Consider the following 26614-nt stretch of genomic DNA (forward strand, 5'->3'; position numbering starts at 1 on the left):
ATCATAGGATAGTTCTTTTTTGTTGTTGTTTCTTGAAGACAGTGCTCTGATTTTAAAAAGATAACCAAAGGGGCGCCTGGGTGGCGCAGTCGGTTAAGCGTCCGACTTCAGCCAGGTCACGATCTCGCGGTCTGTGAGTTCGAGCCCCGCGTCGGGCTCTGGGCTGATGGCTCAGAGCCTGGAGCCTGTTTCCGATTCTGTGTCTCCCTCTCTCTCTGCCCCTCCCCCGTTCATGCTCTGTCTCTCTCTGTCCCAAAAATAAATAAATGTTGAAAAAAAAAAATTAAAAAAAAAAAATAAAAAGATAACCAAAGAGAAAAAAAACAGTTTTCAACATCTAGAACTTCAGAGTTCCATGGAATATTCAATGGACTATGGCCATTCTGGAATATTTCTCAAATATTATCTTTCACTATCTGAAATTGTCTTTCCTATATAATTTTCTTGTAGATTTCTCATCTTCCCATTAAAAAGTGAAATCCCATTAAAAAGTGAAAAGAGAAGAGACTTTACCTCTTCTTTGATCTACTTTGATCTTGATCATCTACTTGATAGACGCCAAGGTCTATCAAAGAAGATGTGATACACACACACACACACACACACACACACACACACACTGGAATATTACTTAGCCATTAAAAAGAATGAGAACTTGCCATTTGCCATGATATGGATGGAGCTATAATGTGTTACGCTAAGTGAAATAAGTCAATTAGAGAAAGACAAATAGCATGTGATTTCAGTCACATGTGGAATTTAAGAAACAAAACAGATGAACATATTAGAATTAGGGGGGAGAGAAGAGAGGGAAACAAACCACAAGAGACTCTTAATGATAGAGAACAAGCTATGGGTTGAAGGAGGGAGGATGGAGGGAGATGGGCTAGGTGGGTGATGGGTACTAAGCACTTGTGATGAGCACTGGGTGTTGCATGTAAGTGATGAATCACTGAATTCTACTCCTGAAACCAGTATTGCACTGTATATTAACTAAAATTTAAATAAAAAATAAATTTTTTTAAATTTTAAAATGCTTAAAAATAAAATTAGAGAGCTCTAGTCCCATCATATAGGGAAAATACTAGGAGAATGAAATTGAACACTTGCGGCAAAAAAAAAAAAAAAAAATAGTCAAGGAAACAATAAACAGGTTACTGAGAGCAAGTTTACCTTATTTAGAGCTTAATGTATTTTGTGGTAATTTTTCATCTGTAAAATTTTATGAGGACTATGGAAATTTTCTTATATTGTTTAAATTAAAAAAGTGTTTTTATTCTTTATTTTTGAGAGAGAAAGAGAGAGCACCAGCAGAGGAGAGGCAGAGAGGGACACACAGAATCGGAAGCAGGCTCCAGGCTCTGAGCTGTCAGTACAGAACCTGCACAGGTTTTGAACCCACAAACACAAGATCATGACCTGAGCTGAAGTCAGATGCTTAACTGACTAAACCACCCAGGAGCCCCAATTTTCTTATGGTTAATCCATACCCTGACCTTTTTCTGAATCTTGGGGAGTAATTTCTTTTGGGGGGAATTTTCTCAGCTAGCAAGTTAATAGTCTCCCTTATGATTATTTTTTTTTTTTTGAGACAGGGAGAGAGAGAATCCCAAGCAGGCTCAGTGCTGTCAGCGCAGAGACTGACACGGTGCTTGAACTTACAGACCATGACACCACAACCTGAGCAGAAATCAGGAGTCGGATACTTAATTGACTGAGCCCCCCAGGTGCCCCCATCCGTATAATGTATTCTTGTCCTTCAAGATTTTGTGGAAAATGTGCATATGGTAGTGATATTTTTAGTCTTTTCCATGTCAGACAATCCTGAGTCTTCTTTCAAGACCTAGTTTCAATGTCATCTGTTTTGTGTAAATGCATCTCTGGCACTTCCTATAACCAGCCAGATCATGACATCCATCTTTGATCATTCATTCATTCAGAAAATATTTTTGATTGGCCATTACTTATGAGGCACAGTTCGGGGCCCTGAAGATTTAGCAGTCAATGAAAGGAGGTCCTCTTAAAGTTTTCTTTCTCATGAGGAGAGGTGCCAAATGAACACATAAACTGATGAGTGACAGGTGGTGATAAGGTTAATGAATAACGGTGATAAAAATTAATGAGCAGATGAGAGCTGGTAGATGGCAGTGGGACAGAGGGCTTATACTCTTACCAGTTGATCCAGGAAGGTCAGAGAGGTGGTACGGCTAAAATAAGTGAGGAGAGTAAAAGCAGGCAGCATAGCTAAAGCGGAATTGCTTGGGGAACTTTAGGAGGTAAGGTCAGAAGGGCGGGTTAGGTCGGGACTGAAAGGGCTTAGGCTTTAAAGCCACTGGAAGTTTGTGAGCAGAGGACCCACCTGGCAGAGTTGGGTTTATAAAGGCTCCTCTGGCTCCTTTGTTCAGAATAGACTTAAGCGAGACAGTGGTTGGATCAGGTCCCTTAAATTGGGGGCTGTGAGCATAATCCAGGAACAAGAGGCCTAGGCCTACATGATGGCCATGGGGAGAGTGACAAGTGGTAGAGTGTATTGTTGACATGCTTACTTATGCATTGGAAGTGACGTACATGAGAAACTGAGGAATTGAAGGTGACCTGTGGTTTTTGCCTTGAGCATCCGGAAGGATGGGGTAGCTGTTAATTGAGAAACACTGTGGGAGAAGCAGGTTATGCTTTTGGGCAAGGAAGTTAGGAGTTTACTTTGTACCTGGTGTGAGATGCCCACAGATGTACAAGTGGAGAAATTGCAGACAGTTGGATGAGCAAATTTTTGGTTCAGGAGACAGGGTATATTTAGAAATGTGAATTTGGGAATCATTGGTGTATAGATGGTATTTGAGACCATGACCTTTTATACATGTGTCGATTATAGTACTTCACTTTATCATTGTTGATATATCTGTCTGTCTGGGTTAAGATCTTTCAGTACAGAGACTGAATTTTACTTGACATTTTAATATTTTGTTCATGGCAGCCTGGCCGTGGTATGAAGCTGGAGATTTTCGTTGGGGGTGTGAGCAACTGGGTTTACTTACAGCCTTATCCAGGGAAAGACATTTTTACTAAAACTAAAAAGCTACTGAAGTGGGAAATCAGGTTGTTAAATGTACAGTTTATGGTCAAAGCTTAAAGATTTTATCATCTCGAAGTATCTTGCTCTCAATTGCAGTTACCCTTGTGCCTCTAAGAAATACGTTCCTTTGGGTAGCCCAGCTGAGTACAGTCATAACATAGGTGTAAGTGGCAGCTTTAATCCAGACTGATGCTCTGGAGAAATAAACCTCCTGTAAACTTAGAGCTATAACCTGTTGGCTAGTACCATAGATAAGCCTGAGATTTATGCTCTTTGAAATTGGTTGGCTTGGTGATTATGACCTGACCTGGTGTCGCCCCTTCCTTTTTTTTTTTTCTTTTTTTTTGTCCGCTGTGAATTAAATAGAGAAATTGAGAGTATTTAGAAACTTTGGGGTACCTGGGTGACTCAGTTAGTTAAGCGTCCGACTTCAGCTCAGGTCATGATCTCACGGTCTGTGAGTTTGAGTCCTGCATGGGGTTCCGTGTTGTGATCTCTGTGTGTTGTGTTGTGGCTCAGGTTGCGATCTCACGGTTTGTGAGTTTGAGCTCCGCGTTGGGCTCTGTGCTGACAGCTCAGAGCCTGGAGCCTGCTTCGGATTCTGTGTCGCCCTCTCTCTCTGCCCCTCTCCCACTTGCTCTCACGCTTGCTCGCTCTCTCTCAATAAAAATGAAACATTAAAAAAATAAAAACTCGTATAGCAGTGGACAGTAATTTTATGTCTATTGAATCTCATTAAACAGTGCTTGTATTTTTTTCATTTTATTTTTCTAGTAATTCATTTTATTGTATTTAACAAAATATCAGTCTGCAACAAACTGAATTTTTTTTAAAAAATCGGTCCATCACACATAGTTTGAAGAACAGCATACATCTTCATTATATCAGAAGGCATTTCACTAATTGAGGACTCAGCTAAATCAGTAATTCTCACAGGAGGCGGAGGATCAAAATGTAGCCAGCAGGCATGATTAGTATTTCCAGAAAATGTGTGTACTTTGAAAAAAACTCGCTCCATTTTTCATGTCATGACTTATTGATGGGAATATGATATGGCAGCATGAAAAGAGGTGAAGAAGCACTTACTATATACCACGACAAGGAACATAAAAGAATTAGGGATTTCTTTCATATTTTGTCGATCTCAAGTCTGACATTTTGGTGGGTAGATGATGAGATAAACAACCACTGCCTGGTTTTGTAAATATTTCCTTTTAGCATCCAAACTTTAGGTATGTCTTCATATGTCAGTATGTTGTTTTATGGTTTTCTAGAAGCAATCTGATCTGCAACCTATCTATGCACCAAATACTTAACTTTGTTTCTTAGCTTCTGGAACATTTTTACTCCTTTCATTTATCTTTTTTGACACTTCAGAAGGAAGTTATCAGGAGACACACTGTGAATTAATAATCATTTTGATCCGTTCCTTAATATTCTTCTTAACCAGTATTACCTTCCATGAATAATTTCATTTCCTTTTTATTAAATAAGTGATGGTAATATGCCTCAGAGGATGCAATTAATGGCTAACATGGTGATTTCAGAAAAAGAAAATGAACGGATATAAGGAATAGAAGTAAAGGGAAGCCCTAGGAATTGTATCAAACCACATGACACTGAGAAACAGCAGGATGAGTAAAGCACAGTAGAGCCCTGGGAAGACCACAGTTGGAGTGGCTTCTTCTAGGTTGTAAGTTTTGAGATGGTCTCCCTTGCTGTTTATTATCTTGGAACTTCCTAGATTACCAACATTAACTGCATATTGTTATTACTATTATTATAGAAATTTGTTTACATATAGCCCTACCCTAAACATGGAAGTATGGTCAGATAAGCAAGTTGGTGCATTTGGTATTCTGGTTTTGATGTTCTTGGTTTTGAAGAGCTTAAAAATTCCTGTCAAACTCTTTCTTCTCGGTGATTTCCCCAGTGACTGGCTATAGATTCCTTCTTTGGTCTTTGTAAAGCTATATGTCAGCAAATCTCTGCCAGTTAATGAGCACGTGGAAAGCTGTTTATCTAAGGGCTGTTTGTTTTGTTACTTACAAAGCCGTAAAGATGTCAAGAAAAATCTCTCAATCCCTGTAGAATACTTTCAATTTTAGCAAACAAGGGCATTAGCCACTTAAAAAATTAAGTGAGAGAAACTATTGGCTGGCTACCTTTTATGAAACATTACCAAAAAAGTGTTTTGACTAAAAAACAATCACTCAAAAATAATGAATGGAATATATTCACTGGATGTTAATAATCCAGAATTTTTGCATTAAGCCTTCATAATTACTGGTAGTAATGATTTTCTAATAATTTACTGTGTATACAGTGTAGCATAATGTATACTAGCTTCAGTACCAGAAATTTACATTTGAAATGGGCAGAAACAAAAGGTAAATCAAAAAAACTACTTTCGTATCCTTTTTTTTCCATTAAGCCCTGTGTTTATAAAAAGGTTACATTTATTATTGATCTGTTGTCCTGTTTTGTAAGCATCTTATTAAACAGAAAGTGTGACTGTAAAAGTAAAAGTTTCTTAACCAACCAAGAAGAATTTGCCCATTCTCTCATTTGGGGCAGGGGCACTGTAGTTTAGAGATGCTGCTATTTGTTGCTCAGAGTACTTCTGATTTTACTAGAATGCCTCAAGAGCCAGTTCTTGAGTCACAAAGCATTATGTTCCATTCACTCACTCAACAAAAATTTATTGAATGCTTACTTACGTCAGTTCTCTCTAGATGCCAGATACATGGTGGTGACAAAACTGTTAAAAACTCAGCCTTGTTACTTTATAACCACTCTTAATGAGAATTAGAAAAGGCCTGTTTTTAGAGAAGCCTAGTCCACTGTTTTTTCTTGTAGAGAAAGTGGAGACTGAGACAAAATAATCTCTGTAATCATGAATGAAGTTCTCTTTGGCTCAGTTGCTTGTTCCATGTCTGAATGAAAGTAGAGAAATAGTTTGATATGTAGAAAGATCAGGGACTATTTTGGACTTTGAATTCAGGTAAGCACTGACCTTAGCATGTCCTTAGCTGTTTGATCTTTGGAAACTTACTTGGCCTCTCTGAGCCTTTGTTTTCTAAGCTGCCAGATGAGATTACTACTACCAGTTTCTTTGGTGGCAGTGCAGATTAATTTACATACAGCTTGAATCTAGTAGGTGTCACATATTATTAGCTCATGCCAACCTTGCTCTCTCCAGTCCCTTCAAACCCCACTTTACCGCAGATGTCCAACCTAGTGAAATCCGGTCATGATCTTAAAATACACATGTTGTTTTCATACTTTCCTTTCTGGTTTTTTAAAATTTAATATTGAGTGGGAAAACATGTTAACGTATTACACGAGATAGCAGTGGAAGAGTTAGGGTCAGAAAAAGACAACATATTTGAGGTTTTCGAGAAGGATATTTTATTCTCCATCTAACGATAAGGCCAGAAAACTTCAAGAGATCTAAATGTGTAGAAGGTGGGAGTTTGGGTTTGGTAGTTAGAAAGTATTCAGTGAAAAAGTCTTACATAAAATATTTCATAAGGTAGGTCAGTTTGGTTTCTCACATTCAAATGATACATTTCCCATCAAAAGTTAAAACATTATTATAAGTAGAAACACCAGAAATGACATTTATGAATCCAGCATTGTAACTTGGAATGAATCATGGAACTAATAAGTGTGTCCAAATATAGTCTTCTTCAACTAGACTATGTCTTTCCTGTTCTCAGCTCTCAGTCATTAATTCACCCTTCGTGGCTCTTACCATTGTCTGCCGTGGTAACTGCCGTCCATAGCATAAGCTTCTTGAGGGCAAGGACCATGTCTCATTTATCTTTGGACCTGCCACTTTGTATAGAGTTTTCTCTGGTGATGACAATAAATTGCATTTGATGGTTACTAGAAGGAACTTACTTTAGTGCTGTCATAATAGGTGTCTAAGATGATTATCTTAGGGATTATCTAAGGGAACAGCTATCTTAAGGTCTTTTTTTTTTTTTTACTGTTATTAGAATACAAGAAGCTGAAGTCCTGGGCAAGGCTCACACCCAGTGACAGCCATGCCTTCTCTGTGAGTCACATTTTTGAATGACATTGTCACTGTTGCAATGTATGAGTTGTTATATTTAGAAACATAGCTTAGAAGGGAGTGCTACTAGTCTGTTAGTATACATAATTATTTAGACTGTTCAAATTTAAGACTATGGTTTGACATTTATTTACGTCTTGTGATTTATAAACAAATATGCATTATTGAACATTGGTATATTTTGACTCTTTAGAGTTGCTCTATCCATTTGTGATGCATGTTAACTAAAGTGAAATAAAAACAGTTGCATTTAAAGAGCTACATCTGTTCTGTGCATGGGTTGTTTGAAGTTTGGAAAGCTATTCTGATCAAATGAATAAATCTTCATCCAGACAGGTGGCTTACTTGAATACTTATAACTTATTTTCAGATGCCCTCCTGGGAAATCTTACATTTGGCTACAATCTCTAAGCTGTTTTATCTGCCAAGGATAGGCTGGGAATGGGAAGTTTCAATTAAAATTAATGGGACTTGTCATGGAGAAATTTAGAGAATTTCCACTGCTCTTGAGTGACACCATTATATAAAAATGTAGGCATTATCCAAGCAGTCACTTGAAGAAAGCTATTACATGGACTTATTTTTGTATGGGAATTCAGAATGCAGATAGATTATATTTTTTTAATTTACTTTTTATTTAAAAAAATTTTTTTAACATTTATTCATTTTTGAGAGACAGAGAGAGACAGAGCATGAGCGGGAAAGGGGCAGAGAGAGAGGGAGACACAGAATCTGAAGCAGGCTCCAGGCTCTGAGCAGTCAACACAGAGCCCGACGTGGGGCTCGAACTCACGAACTGCGAGATCATGACCTGAGCCAAAGTTGGACACTCAACCAACTGAGCCACCCAGGCACCCTGCAGATAGATTATCTTTAAAACGATGTATGTAGTTCAAATTACTATGTTGGTTTAATATTATTAAGGAGTACATAATTTTCTCAGTCCCCTCCCTGGGCATTATTTTCTTCCTGTTCCATAGCAAAGTAACAAAGGGTAAGCCAGATGGAGGAAGGTGAATTTGTTTTTCTCTCTCCCTCAGTTTTCTAAAATTAGTATTTAACAGAAAGTATACAGTTTGCCTAAGTGAAATTTGCTCTCCAAATCTGTAAATATTTGTCTCTCTAAACTGGAGGCATTTGTAAGAAAGAATCACTGTAGTGAGTAGCAGTTAAGCCCTTTCCAGGCCTAGCAAAGCATTTGGTCATGTGACACAATGGATAAATCTTGGAGAGAAAGAATATATTCTTTTTGATGCTAGTATGAATTTTTAAGGTTTCTGAATGGTAGAATAAAATTGAGTTATAATTCAGTTATAACATATAAAAGTACCTGAACACAAAACATTTGATTAATTCAACATTGAGGAAATGTTGACAAAAGAAATGAATTTTGTTTAAGTGTTCTGTGGAAAATTATGTAAAACATTACAAAGAAAATTTATAGTGTAATCACATTATAAGGGGAATAGGAATTATTTGTCACAATTCATAATGTAAAACTTCTCAGTTTATAGGCAATGATATTCAGGGATAGTCATTTTTCTATGCTATTTTTCTAAAATTGTACAAATTGTTATATAATGATACTTTAATAAATATGAATATGTCTTGAATAATCTGTAGCATTTACATTTAGATTCTCAATTTGAATTCTCAATTCAAATATACTGGAATATAATACAGAGACTAGGGAAAACTTCAGGACGCAATGTGAAACTTTTAAAAATGTAGTCACATGCATGTAAATGTTAGAACTCAGGACAGGGAGCTAGAAGCTGTTGAGTGCATTCATCATCTCATTCTGTGTGATCATCACCGTGCTTTATAGATGATGGCACTGATGGCATCAGCATCATTAGTAAGAACATGAGTTGAGGCCAGATGTGGCCTTGAGTCCTCTTTGCGCCATTCATAGCTCCACGGGAGACCTTGGGCAAGTTGTTGAACTGGAGCTGAAGGAGAATATATTGGTTAAGAGGAAAGGCTTTGGGAGCAGGTCCTGAACTAAGTCCTCGCTCTACCAGCTAGCAATTGTGTGATGGGTGAAACAGGGATAATAACACTTGCCCCATATGTCTTGTTACAATTTAACATGTATAAAGAAGTTGACCTACTTTGTGGAATATACTGAGTGCTGAATAAATGATGTCAATGATGAGGATAATGCTTGTGGCAGGGGTGTGGGAGGGCAGAGCTCATAAAGAAACCCAGGCACGTTTAATGCCAGAACACTTGCTTTTTCCACTGACTCTGATTCTGAAAGAGATCAGAAAGAATGGTATGGAAATGTGCCTGGAATCCAGAGCGGTCGTAGGTTTTGAAGCTAAAGAATTCTTTTAACACATATGCAAGGCACGGAATGTCCTAGGGATAGGCATTAGAGTCCAGAACCCCAGCTGCATAGAAATTCATCTAGTGAGGGAGATAAACAGTAAACAAGAAAACAAGTAAATACATAACCTGGCTTTCGATCAGATAGCTATGTGTGCCTTGAAGAAAAGGCAGCTTAAGTGGATAGATTTAACTGACAGGTGTGAGAATAAGAAGACTCTAGTTGCTGAAGCAGCTGGATGAATGGAGATTTTATTTTGTGCAAAGGGGAATGCTCAAGAAGTGAATTGCTAGGGAGTCGAGTACGGTTTTGGGTAGCACATTTTGCGATGTCAGATATTCAAGTGCAGTTGTGAAGTCAGAAGTTGGGTTTGTGGGTCTGGAACTCAGAGGTGGCGTTGGCATGGCAATGTCATGGGAGTCATGGAGGTTGGAGGAGATCAATGGGGAATACATACATGCAGAAAAAAGGAGAGATCTGGGCCCCAGGGCATTCCAAAGTTTGGAGGTCAGCTGGAGGAGCAGCAAAGGATCCAGCAAAGGGGATTGAGCAGGGGCATCTAGTGATGTAGGAGTAAAACCAGGAGAAAGTGGTTTCTGGAAGCTGGTGATGGAAGTGTTTCAAGAAGGAAGGAAGGAAAGAAGGAAGGAAAAAAAAAACTATTTCTTGATGTTGCTGATAGTTTAGGTTTGATGATTGAATTTGCAAAGTGGAGATAGTTGGAAGCCTTCACAAGGACGATTTCAGTGGATAGGTGGGGATGAAAGCCTACTTAGAATGGGAATGAGGTGATAATAGGAGGTAGCGAAGTGGAGATATAAAGTCTGAATGGTTCATAGGGAAATTATCTGTTAACTAGGGTGGAAAAATTAGGTATAAACTACAAGGTGATGTGGTTTCTTTAAAAGTTGATTTTTCAGTTTTATTTTATAGATGATACTACATCAGGGTTATATGCTAATGGGAAGGATCCAATAAATAGAGGAGACTGACACTGGGATAGAGGGAAGGATAATTATTATAGGAGCAATGTTCTCCACAGGCTCAAAGGGATAGAATTCAGATCAAAAGTATAGACGTTAGCCTTGTACCAGGGGGTATGGCAGAGCATATGGGTCAAGATACATGGAGATTGCTGTTGTGGTGAGAAGATGAATTAGTTCTCTTCTAATTGCTTCTGTTTTCTCAGTGAAATAAGAATTGAGGTCATTAGCAAGTGCAATATAATGGATGAGTCATGTTAATTAACAGCATCTGCATAAACCACATTCTTGGGCAGCAGGCTCTTGGGAGATATGTTTCCCAACAGAAGATCTTTGGGCTTTGTGGGCTGTGTTCCCTGCCCTACTTTAGCTATAAATGCTATTCCTGTGTTTTTACCATGTGATTCTTACAGATTTCAGTTGAGCAGTGAAGTGTGAGTGAAAGGAAGAAGAGCCTACTTTATACCTTAAGTTTTTCACTATGTTTTATCAGATAGTTTCCTAAGAAGTAGGCCATCACAGTCTGTATGCATACGGTGTTTTCATTTTTCATTGTAGGCATGTGCATTGCTCTAAACTCCAATATAATGATTTGTAACTATAAACAGTATTTATAGTGAGTCAGAAGGTCATGGGAGGAATGACCTATGAATTTATTCACTACCATAAAGAAACTATAGCCTAGGAATTTTCATGCAGCCACAGATGCTGACATGACCCAAGCCACTTCTGAAATGATGGAAATAAGTTATGCTTGATAAACTTCTTGTACCTTTTGACAAAGATGGTAACATTTCAAATTATTTGTTAATACCAGATCTTAAAGAAATGTTTATTAGGTGAAAAATGTTTAAAGGAGAGATTTTGTATCAACCAAATTATTTTTAATTCAGTTTGATAATTGATCAGTGAGCATTACCTGAAAGCCACAGTGAGGAAACAAACATATGTATAACACACGGACTCAACCAGAAGGGACTTAAACTAACCTAATGGTAGATAAAGAAATGTGTAAAAATAGTCATTGTACAAGTTAAAATAAAGTGATGTAAGATGAGTGTGAAAAATAGGAGCAAGCTAATAATTCTGACATTTGAGTCAGGTTAGGGAAGACCCCGAGGATAAGATATTATTTGAGCTGGACCTCAAAGGATGGTTACAACTTGGGAAGAGAGATTTAGGACTGGTTTAAACATTCCAGAAATGTGAAGAACTTGAAATAGGGCACAGAGATATGGCAGTGTATGTGTGTCTCTGAGTGGTGACAAGTTCACTGTGTTATTATGGGAAATTTGAAACTGGATACCAGACTACTTTGGGCGCCGTAATAAGAAGTGTTTAAGTATTGGGGCAACCTTGAAATTGTGACTTGAACAAAGGAGTGAAATGATTATGACTGCTTATTAGTTTGATTATTCGTCACCAAGCATGGGCTGGAAGTAAGGGATAATCTGAAGACATTTGACAAGTGTATTTGTTGATCAACCCAAAGTAGGATATACAGGGCAAAAAGAAAACAAAAAAGAGCTGGTATTCCTAGAAGGAATTTTGTTTACACCTTTTCCAAAAAAAAGAGACACAGAGCAGGGATATCATATTTATTTTTATGTGTATAACTGGGATTTAATTATTTGATTCTGAATTTGTTGAGTCCCTACAGTTCTACATTATTTGTTTGCTTGGTTGTTTGGTTATATCTTGGCTTATTTCCTATATGATTTTAGGAAACTTACAGAAAGTACATTCAGGAAAGTGGAACTAAAATAAAAATCAAAACATAATGATATGGGAAATTAAGAATTAGAAGAGAAAGCCAACGCCAGGGGAGGACTAAGATGTAGATACATACTATTGACCATAGAGGTGTAGACAACTTAGCGACAATTGGTTGCATATTTGACTTGAGCCTCCTGTCCACCATAACTGCAAGGATAATGCAATCAATTGCATGATTCTCATTGTCTATGAGGGGAGAAAATGAAATAATATTTATACTGTTATTTACGTATTTTCTTACATGAGATTTCCTACAAGGGATACCCTGTGTGGATTGTGAAAAATGCCCTCCATGATAGCAGATTGATAAAATTAGTTGTTGAAGCATCAGGACACACAGTTTGATGATCAAGAAACAGGACAGGATTATATTTAAAAATTGTGTGTATATGTGCATGCTTTTTGTTGCATTTTTTAAAATGAAAAGATGGAATTTTGGAAGTAAAAGAGACTACAATAGAATTTAAAGGACTTGGGGTAGAATCTTAGAGAATGCCTACAATTAAGGATAACAGAAGAAAAGGGTCCAGCAAAGGTCACTGAAATGTAACAAAAAAATGTTAGAGATATAAAATTCTCTAGTATCAGAGAAGGCAGGGAATGAGCTTTACAAAGGAATTGACCATAGCGTGAAATGTAAGGAGATAAAGAGAATGACTACTCACTCTTGGTATTAGCAATTAGAATTTCATTAATGACATTTTGTTGAGTGTGAGACTTTCAATACAGTGGTGGAAGACTGGGAAGGGGAGGGTGCTTATATCATAAACATGGTGGAAATTGAAAAAAGTGTATGTAGACCTATTCTTCCAGGAGGTTTAGAGATGATGGAATTGTTGTTTGGTATGATCGGGGTGGAGGGACTGCTTAAAAGGGAAGATCCCAGAGGAGGAAGGAGATCGTAAGATGGGGCACAGAAATAGGGGGTCAGAGAGGAGAGAGTTGCTTTCACTGAGCTGAAAGAGGATAAGTTACAGGAACTTACATCAGATGACTTCGGAATTGGTTTAAGATTTGAGGTAATTTGCAGAGTGAGGTGAAAGTACGTTGGGATAGGGAATCTATTTAGGTCATCACTTGTTAGGTCAGAATACCATTTTACAACAGACTTTTTGTGGTTATTTAAATGCCATTTTCTGGTTTTAAATATGCCAGTTCTTTGTCTCATTAGAAAGAATTGAGCTTGCCTTGCCCCTTCACAACCATTCAGCACTCACACAGATGTATTTTTTTTTTCATTAAAAGACCAAATGGATATATAACAACAAAGTGAAAGAGCTTTATACCAATTGTCTAAATAGAATATTTATGAATAGTACTTTTTAGAAAAGTGCTGGAAAAATGGTTTTTCACTATTTTCCTATAACATTTATAGTAACTTGAATAATGAATGGGAATAATTTATAAAAGCTATATTCTTCACTCAAATAGAACATTTGTTTATACTCCTACATAACAGTTACATCATGGCTATATTTCACATAAAGAGCCATATATTTTTAACGTAAACGTTGCTAAATTAGTTTCATTCAACAGAGTCATAGAATCTTGATGTTTTAAGGGACCTCAAAGGACAGGATGTTCTAGGACATCCCTGAGAAGCATGCAGCTACACACTGCTTCACTTCTATTTAAATTGTACATTCAGATGATCGTGAGCCATACTAGAATATAGTCTAAGAAATGAACAAGTTGAGTAGCAGGATTAGAACCATTTCCACATCTCAGTGTGCTTTTTATATATGCATACCCGAAAATATGTAGAAACGAATTTTATTTTGTAATTGAATTTTGCAGTACAGCGGGCAGATTGCATTTTTAAAAGACTAACCTTCAGCATTCAGAAAAAAGTAGATGGATGAAAGCATTTCTAAGGAGAAACTCAAGTTTCAGTCAGTATTTTAAATAGACACATCCTGACTCCCTTCACAGATTGCCATTGACCATATGGTAACTGCAGACATGCCTCAAAATAAAACAGCCATATGTAGATTTTCAAATACTGACCTCATCCCTAGAGAGCCATATTTATCTAGAAGAGCATTTCAAACCATATCAAGTAAAATTACGGTTTGTGTCATGTTAGAAAAGTAGGAGAATCTGCCTAATGAAAAACAATCACAAATTAAAACCAAAGATGCCAAGGAAATAAGGTTAGATACCCACAGACATCTAAAAGCTAAGGCATCTGGAGAAATGTTTTTCAAATTCTCCTTGTCTGGTCGTTATATGCAGTAGGGTAATACATAGAAGAAGCATTAAAAGCTCTCTTGTGTCTGGTTGTGAACATAGATTGAGTGAAATTGCTTAGGGATGATTAGTTGGAGTGCTGTTCTCAGACTCGCAGGCACTGAATGCAAATAGTGGTCTACTATACCGGTATTTTTCTGGTTCCTGCCATACAATTTCTTGAGTGGGACATACGGAATTCACTTCTCCATTTCCTCTAACAATTGTTTTCTGTTGAAATTCTGCGACAGTTTTTCAGAACTCTTAGATTTGTAGGTATGTGCCTATGCATTACATAGAAACATGGAAGTAGGAACAGAATTATTGTAGCAGTTAGAAAAAAACATATCTTCAACGATATCTCATTTTCTCCATCCAAGTAGGCGTGGAGAAGAGGTCAGAAAGGGGGATGAGCAACTAAAGGTCTGCAAATAATGAGATTCTATAATGGTGATCATTGTAACTATAAAACATCTTTTTTCTCTGTGTGTGTGTGTATGTATACATATATACATATGTACACATATATATTTTATAGATATATACACGTGTGTGTATGTACGTGCGCATAAGAGAAAAAGGAACATGTTAACACCCTCATAGTATACAGGCAAGCCCAGTTCCCACAGGCGTTGTGTTATTCTAGCAGATCTCTCATGTCCCAAGTTTTATTTAAATCTGTGGGCTCAGGGATATGCTCTGTGCCTCAAGTTAGTAAAATAATATTAATGTTTCTAAATGTTCATTGAGAGTTTTCCTTTTCCTTTGCTTTCCTTTTGATGTAGTAGTATTTTACTCGGTTTCATTGAGTGATGAGTTGTGTTCTAGGTGTAATGCTATCCTTCAGGTTTATCTTAAATTAAAATTGTGATCCTAAAGGAAATTACCCTCATAATGAGCCAGAAACTCTGAAAATTGCACTTTGCCATAAAAAAGGTCACTGATCTTCCGAACTGATCTTTATAATGCATGAATCAACGTAAACCACGTCTTTTACACAGCTGAGTCCCATGCTTATGTATCACTGGACCTATAAGTAGATATTTGTGAAAATTTGTCACAACCAGACACAAGAGAGCTTTTAATGCTTCTTCTATGTATTACCTACTGCATATAACGACCAGGCAAGGAGAATTTGAAAGACATTTCTCCAGATGCCTTAGCTTTTAGATGTCATATTTTTATTTCTGATAAGTTAGAAGATATGCTATTCTGAGCCAGATTTATGAGTAGTTTTTGGAAGTTATTTGAACTTACTCACATTTATCAATCTCTCCTACCTTTCCAGGTTACCTCATTTTGTTCTTTTTCAGATTTGCTATGAGTAACAAGATGAGCCTTTAAAAGTAAAAGCTTAAAATTTTATCTTCAGTAAAAGTGATCAATTCTGTATGGAAATCCAATAGCTTTTTTTTAAATTAAAATTAATGTACCAGCTTGTTAATGGACATAAATTTCCTTTTCAGTATTTATTTTAGGTATTGATCTGAGGTTGGGGTATTTAGTTAGCCGCTTTAGGCCATAAAATATTTTGGGCAAAAGAAAAGAGATTGTTTTGGTACTGTGTTGTTCCTAGCACATCTTTCTAGAATAAATGAAGCAATGTTTATGCCAGTTAACCGGTCTTCCTATTAAGTTGTATTTGATTGGGAAATACAGTGATTATATTTTGTCATTTGTGTTATACATTTTATTGATGTATATTTTCTTCTGAATTTTGTAGATTAAAACAAGAAGACTAAAGGACATATCTAATGAAGTTTTTTGTTGTTGTTGTTGTTGTTGTTTTTCATTCATTAAAAATCCAGGCTTTTGTTCATCCTTGCTGTGTAGGTCAACCTTTCTGCTAAGGTCTTCCGAAGTGACTGGTGTTTTTTTGTTAACTCAAAGCAAGCTCAGCAGCCACACAAAACTTTTTTGGAAAGACCTTAATTGCCAAGAGAGCCAGTGTATAAAGCAGCCCTAAGTGAGATTTTATTTATATGCTGATGTAGGATACTTTTGGATTGCAGCCCTGAGCCAAATAGATTCTTGAATCCCTCTTCCACCCTGTGGCCTCCAGGGTCCAGTGCACCAGCTCTCTTGGATTCAGCGACCAATGTTTATAGAGCTCCCTTGCAAGCTTTGTGTGTTGTGTTCATGGCTTAGTACAGACATTTTAAATCTCACATGTCTTAGTGTATCTGAACAAATGGAAGATGCAGTTATTATCCTGTTCCCTTTTTCCACAGCATTTACATTCTGCCATAAGTGTTATTTATTTTTGGAGTTAAACCTTTATAAGTGAAAGATGTGAGTCTTGGAAAAATCCATATTTTGAATCAGCTCTTCATTTCCGTGAACCCAATACTCTACTTCCTACCCTATTTTGGCGAACTTAGTACTAAATTCTTTTTATAGAATATCTTTATTTCTTATTCTATATTTTATGACTAACGTGGATTTTTTTAAACACATAGGAGACCAAGATCTCTCCTTCCCATCGCCTTTTTTTTGTTGTTGCTGCTGGTGGTAATTGGAGAGTGGGCAAAGAGATAAGAGTGTGGGGCAGGAGAACTACTTTAGAATTAGCGAATACATTTACAGCCTCATATGTTTGGTTCATTTTTAAATCTAGTTCTTGGCTATTTTTGGAATAATGATGAGTTTTTGAAATCCATGCTGACAGAAATCGGTCTATTTTCTTTAAGATGTTATATTTCAAGGTACCACCTATATTTGCAACAATTATGCTTCCAGGATCTGGCAGGACATTTGTAATTTTTCAACATTCTGCCCTACTGTAAAATTATGAGCTATTTAATTCGGCCTGATTTTTATCTTTTTGGTATCTCCATTCATGGTAACTATCAGGTATAAAACCAAATAGAAAAAGAAAGAACACTAAAAAATGCATGAATCCTGATTAGATTTTCATCTTTATTCTCAGTGGTACTTATTTGTTGAATGCTTAAATTTAAAAACAGAAAAATGCTAATAGAATATTATTAAAATATTCATATAAAATTTAAATATCCATATGAATACACACTTTTTAAACCAAGGAAAGTATTACTGTTTAGAGTTATCCTTTATATATCTTAAAAAATGTTCTGATGTAATAGAGATATAGGAATATTTAAATTCTCAGGAGTCTACACATGATCTAAAATGAAGACAGGCAATGGGATAATTCTAATTTTTCTGTGGTTGTATGAATAGTTTGGCAGCATATGCCATTGAATTTGATAGAACTGCCATTCATTATAAGTGCCTGTGGCATAGGTATTATTGATTTATCACCTAGTGGTTTATTAGTAATCTGTATAGGAATGTTCTGTTTATAATAAAAAAATAGAAATTATAAGTGTATCATTTATTTTTTTATGTTAATGGAGCTCTTTGAATTGTATTTTTGTGGAATCTTAAAAGTAAAGATACTGTATTTGTTTATCTAGAAAGAAAACCCATGTGATTTATCAACAATTTTTCATTTAAAACTTTCTACTTCTATTCATCTATGGAGAAATTCTAGAGAGCTGATAAATGAAATAATAGCTTCATTATTTGAGTTTTGGTGCAGTACTTCACATGCATTACCACTTTTAATCATCACCATATAACTGTGAAGTACATGTTATCATATATGTGGCATGTGAGGCTCAGAGAGAGTAAGGAACCTGCCCAAGGTCACACAGCTTCAACAAAGCTAAGCTACATTCAGATCTAGCTGATTTGACTCCCTGATTTGGAGACTCTTGGTCCCTGTGCTATCCAGCATTACTTATGGTTGCAGAATCCTTCAGTAGATGCAAGTTATACATAGTCCTAGATCTTAGTGTGTAATAGAAAATTTGGGTAGGTGAGAGACTTTTTATATCACTAAGAATGACAACTTGTTATGAAAATACTGCAAAAGACCATTAGGTTAAGAGTATATATATTCTTTCACTTAAAAATTGCTTTGTCCAAAGACAGTATTGTTAAGAATATAGTTTAAGAAAACTGTTCACTTATTTTTAAAAAAGGATATCTCCCTTAGCTCAAGAAAGACTGTCTAATGTAGTAATTTTTAATATTTTTTTCCTCAGCAACATACCATATTCCCATGGCTGTTAGGAACTTCAGAGGTCTTGTTTGAGAATTGCTGGGCTAGATGGTGCGTTTTATGATTGCCATCATTTATGTAGATACCTTTAATGAAAGAAATATTTTAGAATTAAGATAAAGCCAAAGTTTTGGGGGAAAACCAGGATTTTAGTAGTATAAAGCCCCATTATCATCTCCTCTTATAAATAGGAAAAAAGTCTTTGCTTTAGCAACCTAGAATAATAATGACTGGATTAACGCAGTCATTGCATATAGGCCTTAATGTACCATGATCAGCTCATAAGCACGCATCTATAGACAACTAGCCCAACACAACATCTTGGCAAATTGATTGCCTTATAAGGATCTCAGAATGTATTGGCATAAATGCCAGACTGTGAAGGAATGATTGAGCCACATGGGGTTGAATTTATCAGTAGCAGCAGTCCATTCTTCCAAACAAAACATGTGCCAAGCACCAGCTTGTAATCACAAACATCATCTGCCGCATATTGAAGAGGAAAACAGCATAGATATGCTCAGGATCTTAGTGATGGTTTATAATTAATCACAACATTGTTTAGCAACTCGCAGTGTATTCAGATTGCTTTATTCTTGAGTTCTCAATTACCATTATTTGCTCTGGTTCTTTCTCCTTCCTTCCCTTCCCTCCTTTTCCCTCATATTCATTAAACATATATTTATTAAATTTTTTCTGTTTGCATGACCTTAGGCTAAGTACAGTGGGAAGGAAAATGATAAAGTAGAGATGAAACCTGAGCCATTCACCCCACCCCATGTAATTCAGTGTGGAAGAAACATCAGCTACCTACCCTGCAAAACAAATTAGCCAGCAGTGAGAGCATAAGAGAGGTATAAAACTGACAGCATGATTCAGATGACAGAATATCCTCTTTTGGGAACAGGGGTGACCTCATAGAACAGGAACATTGTAAGAGACAGAGATGTAAAAATATGAGGCTTCTTTCTGTAAAACAGGTTACCCCAAGATTGTTGAAGTATATAGCGTATTAGAGAAGAAGTATTGTGAGATAAATCTAGAAAGATAGTCTGGGACAGGTGTGTGCCCTTTATCAGATAGGCCCTAGTGGGTCTGTTACAGAAGATTTTGAGCAGGTAAGTGAAGTAAGTGATCGGTGGTATGCGTTAGGGTGATGGCAGTGTGGAGAGGCTGAACTGATCCAGTGGAGACCATATATATGGCTTTGTCACTGAATACAGAATGTATTTCTTAGTCAGTGTTAGTGTTCTTCAAAAAACAGTACCAATAGGAGAACTGTGGGGGAGGGGAGAGTGCGGGGAGGAAGATTGATTTATTATAAGGAATGGACCTCACATGGTTATGGAGGCTGAGAAGGTATCATCATCTGCCCACTGCAAGCTGCAGACCCAGGAGAGTGATGGTGTAAGTCCCCGCCTGAGGGCAGAAGATCAATGTGCCAACTCAAATAGGTGGACTGAGAGAACAGACTCTGTTCTCTTTTTGTCTTTTTGTTCTATTTAGACCCTCAGTGGATTGGATGATGCCCTCCCACATTGGGGAGGGCAGTGTGCTTTCCTCAGTGTACCCATTCAGATGTTCATCTTATTCAGAAACACCCTCATAGAAACACCCAGAAATATTGTTTAAGTAAATATCTGGTCACTCTGTGACCCAGTCAAGTTGACATATAAAATTAACACCTACTGTATGCCAGGAAGTTTATTATCTCTAATGCTGATAATGGCCAGTGCCACTACTATACCCACATAGCTGAAGAGAAGATAGAGGCTTAGTGAGGTTGAGTAACCTGCTGAAAAGCTCCCAGTGGCCAAGCAGTGGAGTTGTAATTTCAGCCCTGGTCTGTGGATTCACTGCCATCCTCTGCCCTGTGCTGTCTCACCTATGAGCTGGCTGAGAGTCCAGCTGGGGCAGCAGAGAGCTGGGGAGCCACAGACAGCACAGATAACAAAAACCAAAGAAAAATTTCTGATGTTTTGTGGAAAGAAAAAAGGCACACATACATTCATTTTCATTAGAATTTAGCAACTTGTTGGCTATGGAAAGTAGGAAGAGGGAATGAATAGCCAAGTGCCAAGTTTTTAATCTTCATTAATAGCACATAAGGTAAAGAACAAGTTTGAGGTGAGAAATGATGACCTCTGTTTTATATGTACTTGAGCTGGCATGCCTTTTCTGGGTCCTTCCCTAGGCCTGAATCCTTACTTTATATGTACCTCTACGTTAGAGCACTTAAGCTATTGTGGAGTAACTTATTTTATTTCTGTTGGTGACTCCCTCCCCACCCCGATATTAGGAGCTCCTCTGAGACTCCTGGTGTTCCTGTACCTAGCACAGAGTAGGCTCACAGAATGTGCTTCACGCATGTTATGTAGGCTAGGAGCATTTGGTCACAGAGGCAGGAGGGAACAGTGGAAGTCCAAGGAAGAAGACCTTTTGAAATTCATGTTGTGAAACTATAACTTGGACCCAACTAGAGATGAATGAAAGACTTCCCCAGCAGCATGGAGGGCCTGCTTCACAGACACACTGAATTTATCATGAAACAAGTGTGTCCATTTTCCTAATTATTTGCAAATGATGCTCACCTCCCTGGAGATGGGAATGGTGGAGGGAGTAGAGTAAAATGAATGTTCTGAAACCAGTTAACTCTGGAGTTAAGGCTTGAGACTGTGGCAAGTGAGGCTATGAAAAAGAAAGAGAGGAGGTTGAGGGATTAGAGTCTTGAGCACAGACCATGTTTATTACTGCAGCTTCAAAGTGCTTCAGTTCTGTTTTGTTATACTGTTCACAATTGTTGATTTTTTTATGCTAAGGAAAATCAGCTTAAGTATGCATATAAAACTTCCTGTCATTTATGGATGAACAAGAAGGTAGCTCAACTCCTAGCTCTACATGCTTACTGGTTTGTCACCTTCGGAAATCACGTGATCCCTTTGTGCTTCCTTTGCTCATTAACACCAAATGCTCTCACCTACTTATGGCTCTTCTGATGATGAAAATTGGTTCATAAGACATGAAGAGCTATTGAAATACTAGAAAACCCATTGGGATTTGAGCAGATGCCTTGAAATCCTCATTGATCTGTTGGTGTCACTGTGGTTGGCACATGTCCTCCCTTCCCGAAGGCCTGTGGAGCGTGAGAACTGCATCCTCTAGTTGTATCAGGAGAGGACTGTGGTGTTGGGTTCTTACTGAGCTTGTTTGCAGCCCAGTCATGGAGCCCCAAATTGGGGAGCAGGGAGGGTGCTATCTGAAGCCGAGCAGTGATTCTTTTGCTCCCACTGAGGGCCCTGCTTGTCTCCACAGAGCATCTTCCCTTTGACAAATAATTTAGTCTGTGAAGACTCAGCAGTGGAGAAGCCGCCTACAGTTTGCATCTTGGAATTCATTAGTCATCATGTGTTCTACTTCTTCTTTAAGTTTTCTTTAGTACATGGCAAAATCCACAAACAAAAACAAAAGGAAAGGGAAGAAGAAGAGCAAGGAAAATCTTGAAGAGATTCCAAGGGTCCTGCATCCTCGACAGTTCTCACTTGGTAATCTTGCAGCTGATTGCATCAGTCCAGTTTAATCAAATATTGTTGTTGCATCTAATTAATAACTCCCTTGTGCCCTTATTTCAGCAAAGGTTATGGTCTTCGAATGTTTGAATTTTCTCCTTCCCAATCATTTCACTGTGTCAGCCCTGTTAACATAGTTTATTTATCTGTAAAGGTGTGTGTGTGTGTGTTTGTGTGTGTTATGTTTTAGTATATCCAGTGAGGTATAATTTACATATAATAAATGGTACATAGTTAAGGTTTATATGTTGGTACATTTTGACAAATGTGTACACTGTGAAACCCTTACCACTGTCATGATGGTGACCATGTCCTTGCTCCTTCAAAACTTTCTTTTGTGCTCCTTTTTAACTGTTCCCTGTACAAGCAACTGCTAATCTGCTTTCTTTTGTAAAAAAAAAAAAAAAAAAAAAATTAATGTGTTTTTAAGAGAGAGTGGAGGAGGGGGAGAGAACGAAAGGAAGAGAGAGAATCCCAAGCCAGTTCTGCACTGTAAGCGCAGAGCCCAGCATGGGGCTTGGTCTCACAAATTCGTGAGATCATGACCTGAGCTGAAAACGGGAGTTGGACACTTAACTGACTGGGCCACCTGGGTGCCCCTGATCTATTTTATTTTCTGTCAAAGCATTGAGACTTGGAGGAAAGTTTTTAACTGCAAACTCATTATTTTAAAAAAGCTTATAGTATATTCAGGCTATTTTTTGAGTTAGCTTTGGAAGATTCTGTCTTTGAGAGAATTTGCCTATTACATCTAAGATGTTGAATTTGATGCCGTGAAGTTTTTCATAATACCCCTTTATTATTTTTTAAATATCTGTAGAATCTGTATCGATGACACGTCTCTGATCCATGATAACAACTTGTATGTTCTCTTTTTTCCTGATTGTTCTGTGTATTATCTTCCTATGGCTGTTGTAAAAAATCACTAAAACTTGGTAGCTTAAAACAGTAGAAATTTATTCTCACTGTCTGATGGCCTCACATTTGAAATTCGTTTCACTAGGTTAAAATCAAGGTGTTGGCAGGGTCATGCTCCCTCTAGAGGCTCTAAGGGGACAATTTGTTTTTTGCTTTTGCAGCTTCTGGTGGAACTGGCATTTCTTGGCTTATGGCTGCATCAGTCCAGTCTCAGTGTTCATGGCCACATTGCTTTCTCCCATCCTGTCCTGATTCTCCCTTTTCCATGTCAGAATCCTTAACTTAATTACATCTGCAAAGTTCTTTTATGCCATCTAAGGTAACATTAACAAGTTTCAAGGATTAGTTCATATGTATATCTTTTGAGGGGCTATTATTCAGCCTACCATAGTGTGGCTCAAAATTTATCAATATTATTTATATTACAAAGAACTAACTGGCTTTTGGTTTCATTGATTTTTTTCCCCTCAACTGTCTTTTTATCTATTTCCTGGATTTCTTTTCTACTCTTTATTATTCTTTTTATCTTGTTTATTTTGGGTTTCATTTGTCCCTCTTTTCCTGGTTTTGTAAAGTGGAAGCCATGGTCACTGCTGTAAATTTTCCTCTGTTTTACATTAGCTGCATTCCACGAAATTTCATTTGGTGTGTTTTCATATTCTTTCAGCTCAAATACTTTCTGATTTCCCTTTATTTCTCTTTTCCATGGAAATGTATTGTTTAGTGTCCAATAAGGAGGGGATTTTCCAGTTCAGTTATTGATTTCTGTATTAGTTTCTTTATGGTACAAGAACATTCTTTGTGTGACTTAAATACCTTTAAATTAATTAAGACTGGTTTTAGAGCTGAGAATATAATCTATCTTGCTAAGTATTCCGTGACATTTACCATTCATTTACTGTTGGAAAGAATGTGTATTCTGCTCTTGGTCAGTAGAATGTTGTTTAAATGTCAGCTCAAGTTTGTTGATCATGTTGTTGAAATCTTCTGTATCTTTGCAAATTTTAAGCCTACTTAATTGTATGAGTTATTGAAAAGAGAATGATGAAATATTTGAGTATGACTTTGGGTTTCTCTATTTCCCCTTGCTGTTGTATCAATTTTTGTTTCATATGTTTTGAAATTCTTATTAAGTGCCTCAACATTTAGGATTGTTATGTCCTCCTGATGAATTAGTCCCTTTGCTGTTACAGGTTGTACTTTCCTGCCTTTTTGCATGTCTGATAATTTTTTATTGTATGCTAGACATTATAAATTTTATCTTACTGTTGAACTTTGTTCTCGGATGCTATTCAATTCCTTGGAAGCAGGGGGTCTTGATTTTTAAACTCTTTTGGATGGTACCCAAGCAGTGTTTAATCTGGGTACTTTTGATTACTCTTCCTTACACTCTAGATCTTTCCCTCTGATTGGTACAAACAAGTCCTGGAGTGGAATTCTTTAATCCCTTCCTGCAGCTCTTACTCCTGCCTTGAGTAGTTTCCTCACACATACCCACTCAATGGAGGAATACCCAAGGGGGACTGCAGATCTCCATTGTCCCCTCTCTGTGAATTTCTCTCCACTCTGGCACTCCACTCTGGCAAGTCTAGCTGCTTTGGCATCCCTGCATTCTGAGCTGCATCCTTTCAATTCAGGGAGACCACCAGGGTCTGCCTAGCTTCCCCTCTTTGTATTGTGTCCTGGAAACTTTTTTTGAGGCATTAAGCTTGGGCAGTCTTTGTTGGGTTCACTTCTTTTGTGTCCTGAATCTCAGAGGTCACTACCCTTTGTTGCCTGTTACCCATTATCATGAGAACTATTGTCCAATACATCTTTCATGACTTTTAGTTGGTTTCAAGTTGAAGGGAAATCTGGTAACCATCACTCCCATCTTGTGTGGAAGTGGAAATCAGGAGCTGGATTTTATTCAGAGTGAGTTCTAGTGCATTTTTAATTACACCTGGAGAAACATCTGTAGGCTTGGCTCATAGACAGCCATTAACAGGAATGGCTACACTTGTAGGACTGTCCTTTTCATCCTTGCCACTGGAGTACCTGCCACACTTGGACAGCCATTGTGAATATTAGTATGAGGTGTTCAGAATGGAGGAAAAGATGAACCTATGTTTGGTTCTTTCATCTGGTGTTTTAGTGTATGTTATATTTTGAGTCCAGTAGGTTTTATTGTGTGGGAATTTGTGTCCAAAGACAAATAACTTTTTAAAAATTGTAAAATGTTTGTATACACTAAATGTTTTTAATTATAAAAATCAAATATAAGTAGAGCATGACATTTTAAATTTTCACTTACAAACATTCAACCAATTAATATGTTTGATCTTTTTCTTCTGCCTCATATCTTCTGTGATACAAAAATTAATGATAGTTTGCATTTAAGTCAATTTTACTGCCTAATAAAGCTGGTTTATAATTTTAATGAAAGGAAATTATTTCCTTTTACTTATGCATAATCAGATGTGCACTACTGTGACCAGAATTTATCTGTATATTAAAGCCATTCTAATAACAGAACAGCTATTGTTTATTTTTAGCAGGAAATCAAAACCAAGAAAAAGCTAAAAAACTCAGTATTTTAAAAACTAGGAAATAAATATGTGACATTTATACAATAGTATATATCTTGTTATTTATACAAGTCAAACTTTAATCCTAATTTGTCCTAATTTTCTCTTTATTTTTCTGTCTCCTAAAATCATTATTACCTAGTCTGTCCATCAAATCATGGAACAGTTTAATAGTGAAAGTAGGCACAGCTGCCCACAGATTATAATAGATTCCTTGCAAAACACCGGTTTCTCATCTGTGGAGGTTTAGTACTAAAAGCTGAAAAAGGGTTTTATTTTTGTGTTGTCGTCATTGTTTTAAATTTTCCATGGTACACAAAGTAAGTGATAATATTTTTCACTTAATTTTTTTTTATTTATGGAAATTGGTGTATCATTTTATGATGCTGTGTGTGTGTTTTTCATGTTGTGGCTCATTTACAGATAGCTGAATTTGCAGGCGAACCTGCTACCTTTCAGTCAACTGATCCAGATGTATTTCAGTATTGTCACAGTAAAGCTTTGAAAATCTACCTATTTCAGCTTTTCTGATACACTAGGCTTAAAACTGCTTTACTTTAAACTAAAACATTTGACATTAAAATACTTTCACCCTCCTTTCTAAAGGGGTTGTCACTGCATTAAGCTTTGAATGACCATAAATGCTTCTCTGTCCGTATCCTGTCTTACCATTTCAGGACAAAATCATTTGCAGTAAATCAAGTTTTTCATGTGGTTTTAATCACATGCATGTAGAGATGAATATTCTCACTCTGATAATGTTCAGTTCTAATTAATACCCTGGCTCAACGTCCCATGTTAACTTTTATTGCCAAGACAACAGCATATTTTATTCCATTTTTGTGAACTGGGATATTAGATTTCCTAAAGGTTGCTGAAATGGTAAAATTTCTTTGGATTTTGAACTTGACTTGGTTTAGGGTTTACTAATGAAACTTGGCCTCCAGGAAGAATTCCTCTAATTAAGCAATTAACATTCCAGTGATCCTAGGCCATCTCTTC

The 26614-nt window shown here is 37.0% G+C and overlaps 1 protein-coding gene across 1 annotated transcript in view; it reads left to right on the forward strand.

The window, feature by feature from the left end:
• The window catches only part of SLC2A13 (solute carrier family 2 member 13), a 387878-nt gene that overhangs the window by 135791 nt on the left and 225473 nt on the right, over nucleotides 1–26614 (forward strand). The window lies entirely within an intron of this gene.

The sequence above is a fragment of the Puma concolor genome, chromosome B4 (genome assembly GCF_028749965.1).
Source record: "Puma concolor isolate L17-30 chromosome B4, mPumCon1.1.hap2, whole genome shotgun sequence".
NCBI lineage: Eukaryota > Metazoa > Chordata > Mammalia > Carnivora > Felidae > Puma > Puma concolor.